This window comes from Beta vulgaris, chromosome 7 (genome assembly GCF_026745355.1).
Source record: "Beta vulgaris subsp. vulgaris cultivar EL10 chromosome 7, EL10.2, whole genome shotgun sequence".
NCBI classification, from domain to species: Eukaryota; Viridiplantae; Streptophyta; class Magnoliopsida; order Caryophyllales; family Amaranthaceae; genus Beta; species Beta vulgaris.
The window spans coordinates 31,249,126-31,254,426 of NC_079208.1; the positions used below are offsets into that span (position 1 = coordinate 31,249,126).

At 37.5% G+C, this 5,301-nt stretch overlaps 1 non-coding gene across 1 annotated transcript; it reads right to left on the reverse strand.

Moving 5' to 3' along the window:
* Positions 1-4,468: 4,468 nt before the first annotated feature.
* LOC125492110 (small nucleolar RNA R71) lies at positions 4,469-4,575 on the reverse strand. Its single transcript, XR_007268557.1, has one exon. It is a non-coding gene; the product is annotated as a small nucleolar RNA R71 (small nucleolar RNA).
* Between the last annotated feature and the right edge of the window lie 726 nt (positions 4,576-5,301).

A 5,301-nucleotide genomic window follows, 5' to 3' on the forward strand; every position in this document is an offset into this window, starting at 1 on the left:
CGGTAGTACAGCTCGTATTCGAATTTGGAAGATAAGGAAGTTGGGCTATCAAAAAGCAAGACCAAGTCAAGAAGATGCTGATACTTGCAGTTTAGCGGTTGAGAAGGAAGGGGCTTTGTTCCACAATTGGCTGGCGTGGCCCGATTAAAGGGGGTAAAGTAAACGGCTACATGGAATATTCTCTATTATATATAAAAATTTGATGTAAACTTAGGTCATATCTTTTTCTAGCTAATATTGACTCTCATACTCTCTAAGCTCCTGACTCTTTCATTACTGCTTATTGTCAGGAGGAGAAGGAAATATTGCCATTCTAATTCTCCAATTGTATTGACGGCGTCAGCCTAATAGTGTATTGGTGATCCAGAGCATCACCCGCGGTTTTTCCCGTCATTAGGGTTTTCCGCGTCAACAATTTGTTTCTTTGGGTTTTTCTACGTAGTGCCCCTGTGTTTTTCTAAATTCTACGTTCTAGTCGACCTTTTTGAACTTTACACATTGTACCCCTAATCTCTCTAAACGTCACACAAAATACCCTTACTAATAAAAATTTCTACTCTAAATCTCATTTAGTCTTTAATTTATCAGATCATATTCCAAACCTCAGTAATCTAACCAGGCTATAAAATCCGCATCTCGTATAAGGGTATTTTGTGTAACGTTAATAAACCTTAGCGGTACAACGTGGAAATTTCAAAAACATCGGGTACAACATAGAATTTCGTAAAATACGGGGGTACTAGGTAGAAAAACCCTTGTTCTTTTAATATCTCAATTTCGTTATTTTCTATATTCGTCTAACTTTATGAATTGCTTGAATATATGAATCTTGTTGTTGGCTCCCTTTTCCTTTTGAATACTTAGTACAAAATCGGCATAAACATCTCACACCTACAAATCTCCCCGAACATCATAACACTGATCACACGACACACAACTAATTCATCCTACTATTAGTAGGCTACTAATACAAATCTACCGCCTTGTTCATCAATCATCATCCATCATCATCATCTTCTAAGTCATCCCTGATCACAAACACACAACGAATATTATATTTATACCATAACACCACCACCAGCTTTGTTATCTAAATAAGAAAAAACCAAGGCACCTGATCACCATCTCCATGAAGACCCTTTCTCTTATTAATAACCACTTGATCATAATCCCCTAATCTAAATATCACATCCCCTACGCATCAAATCATTATTAACATCATTTAATACACATATCTCCCGCTATATTAAGAACAAAAACAAATTCCTTTTAAAACTCGTTCGACTTTCGAACCAAGATACGTGCGAATCAACGATCCCAAACGGTGGTTTAAAAGCTGAGGGTCAATTAAAGTACCAACCTTTTTTTTATTGATTCTTTTTATTATTATATTCTTCATGTTACTAACGTTCTATTTACTGTGACCTAAAAATGAAGGGCTGATTAGCCGACATGTGGACCCATTAGAGACGTCCAAATGTCCCCGAAAATTGAGGGAAACTAGCTCTTTCAAGGGTTTTTTTATTCCTCTAATGATTGAGGTTCACCTTTGGCCAAAAAGAATAATCAAAGACTAATTCCCAAAAAATGGATATATATGATTGGCTGAAATTCAGTCTTCAATCATTGTCTGCCACGTCACTTTATGATTACCTAGACAATCACAAACCCCCATTCTAGGGTGACATCAAATGACAGCTCTCAAATTCCAAACGCTATAAGTAGTCCCTTCAAAATCAGGAAAAAGGTATATCATTGGATAGCGTGTCATTACTTTGCTAAAATATTCTTTCTCTATTTCTCTCTCTATCTCTACACCTGATACTGACTTAAGTTTCAGAGAGGGAACCACCATCCAAATCTCCAAGGTAGGTTCCTTTTTTCTGCAGGTTCACAGTACGGAGCTAAAGTATCGTTGCACAAGTCTCTCCAATAACATATTGAAGGATCAAAGTTGCTTGTCCTTATTTACCCGGAACGATCTCAATTTGATAAGCCTATTTTAATGAAATCCCATCTTCGAAAACCTTTTAAAAAAGAGTTATGTGAAAACCCGTTTTCCAAAACCTTTCAAAAAAGAGTCAAATGAAATGCCATCGTCGAAAACCTTTTAAAAAAGTGTTATATGAGAGCCCAATTTCTAAAACCATTTTCTAAGCCCATTTTAATTCATAATAAGGTTAACAATAGAGCTCCTGAAGTTCATCCCTCTCTAGGTTTCTTTAATGACATTCCACTTCAAGTTGTGATTACCTTTAGACAGATCTACCTTGAAAGCCATGATGTTCTTAACTTTCTTAGCTTTCCTGAACAAGTTGATGTTATGGTTTTATATAGAGTTTTTACCCCTACTTATAAGCTAAATTGTGTGTCAATGGTGCTCTTAGGAGCTGTTTTATGCTCACTTTGTCCATCTAGTTGTGTTTTTCTATTTTGTGGTGATTTGTAGGTTTTAGGGAACTATCTTCCTATTCTCTGCTACTTTATGACTACCACAGTTGACTGGAGAAGTTTGAAAGCACATATGCTGAGTTCCAAAGTCCCACGGATACTTTCTGATGCCTTGGACAAAAGATGATTCGAAGACTTGGCACTTGACGTCAAAAACGAAGAAAAGTAGCCTCGCTCGAACCGATCGGGAGCCTTGAGCCCGATTTGGTGGCCACCTTTGACAAAAACCATTTTTTGTTGCGATCATGATCGGGCACCCATAGCCCTCTCATATGTCCATGATGTGGCCTGATCGAGCGAGTCATCACGATGCCATCGGGCTGTGGTTTGGCTGTTGAACTTTGAAATCTGTGATAAAATTGAGTCGTGGGTTTGGCCCGACCGGGAGATGACCCCGACTTTCCTTATTTTTATATCTTTCGGGCTAAATTTATATTAATTCTCATATCTATTCTAGGGTTAGTATAAATAGGAAAAGCAAAATATTGCTAAAACACTTTTTGTTTCCTATTTCTCTCTTTAGTTTAAAGAACGGTGTTATTTACCTTTCTCTAGGAATCAAGATTTGGCATTTTGGATGATTTTCAAGTTCTCAATATAGTTCTTCCTTTTGGACTGCAATCTAGTAATTCCTTTTCATTGCTTTCTTTACTCTAGTTAGATTAATCTCCATAGTTATTTGTATTGGTTCCAAGTAGGAATATATATCTTGAATTCGGTGTTACACTCATAACTATGAGTGAATAGTCCTCTTTCTAGGGTTGTGGGGATCTATGTATGCAATGAGGGATTGATAAATTAGTTTAATTGCCTTTATTTCAGTCGTTTCCTGAGATTGAATCGTTCACGCTAGATTTATAAATTAGGTCTGATTTGTATTTTTACTATTGTAATACTAAATCTGCTTCAAGAGGAGAGACGTCGTATAGGTTTTTAATCATTAGGTAACGTGATCCTTGACCATGCGAGAGCGTCTAGGTGATCTTTGAGGGAGGAAATGTTCGAGAGAAATAGCATGTGCCTTAGATAAATTAACTTATTTGGTAGTTGTTATTCGTCCCTCATTTTGCGAATTGTATGTGTAGTGATCCATGATCCTAGTTCTTTATTAATTAATTTATTCCCAGATATTTAATTTTGTTGGTAGTTTAAGTTAGTTCCTAAAAATCTAGTTTTTTGATAGTTAGTATAGTAGAATAGTTCAGTTTAACTATTAATGATATCTCCTTGCGGATTCGAGCCTGCCTGCCTTACTACATTAGTAGAGACACCTATAGGTTTAGTTTTTATAGTACGCGACTGACCTGTCAAATTTTGGCGCTGTTACCGGGGAGACGCCAATTTTCTAGTTATTGTCTAAATTATCCTATTGCACTATCCTCTCTTTGAGGAACAATAGTTCCTCATATTAACTAACGTCTTCTATAATTTCTTTAGTTTATGAGCAAGAAGCATAAATCTGTGAAGTTGTTATTTGATCCAGAGATTGAAATACTGCTCGTAAGAATAAGAAACGAACTCAACAGGCTAAGTTGTCTGTGAAATCAGCTACTCTACATGCACCTACTCCGAACCCCATACCACACTCACCTCAAAACTCACCACCATAAAGATCACATACATCCCCCCACTTCCAAACATGCATGATACTCCAACTCATACCACTTTAAAGGATTACTCACAACCTTCAACTCAACATGTTGCTACTGGAGTTAATATGCCTCATATAATACTGCCGCTCACTTCGATATCAAGTCCCATGTTATCCATATAGTGCAAAATAATCAGTTTAGTGGGCTCAAGCATGAAGAGCTCATCTGCAGAAATTCTTGCAATGTTATGCTACATAAAAATCAGCAAATGTATCTGTTGATCATATTTGTTTTATCCTATTTTTGGGTTTTCACTCATCGGGAAAGCTTTGGAGTGGTATAACAGACTCACAGAATCCATCACTACCTGGGTTGAGCTATCCAAGGCATTTCTGGTTCGATTTTATCTATTCTCCAAGATTGTAGATATGAGACACCAGATAACTACATTTTATCAGGAGCCAAGGGAGTCCATGTATGAAGCCTGGGAAAGATTTAAGGATTTACAGTGTTTGTGCCCCCATCACGGTTTAGAAAACTTGGTTTCTCACCTAAGTGTTCTACAATGGTACAGACCCAGACACATAAAGAATGATAGATATAGTTGCAAGGGGAGATTTCATGGAGAAAAGCCTCACCAAGGGGAGTTTTCAGTGGAATTGACAACATTAACATGATGTGGAGGCTTACTTCCTTATGACAAGACAATTAACAGCATTAACACAAAAGATACAGCGCTTGCATTTAGGTAGTTATGCGCATATGCCAACTCCTGTCATGGCTAGTGGTTCGGGTATTAGTGGAGTTGTATGCGACACTTGTTGTATTGTTGGACAATATTTCCATGATAGTTCATCTACTTCTGGGAGGTCATACGATCAAGTAAATGCACTCCAAAGCCACCAGCTACCCCAGTTCAATCCCTACTTCAATACCTACAACTCTGGGTTGAGGCATCATCCCAACTTGTCTTACGATTGTACCAATATGTTAAACTCACAACCACCTCCTTATCAAGATTCCAAAATTACAGCTAATAATCCACAACAATCTGCCCCACCTACAGACACTGTAGTGATAGAACTGAAAACATGATTTTGAGTATGCATAAAGGTTTAGTGCATTTTAGTCCCAACTAGAAGCCCTCCATACTCATAACAAGATGCTGGAAACTCAAATGGCACAGATCATCAGTTCGATATCTACTAGAGCACCTAGTTCTCTCCCATCGCAACATGTCCAACCAAGGGACACTACA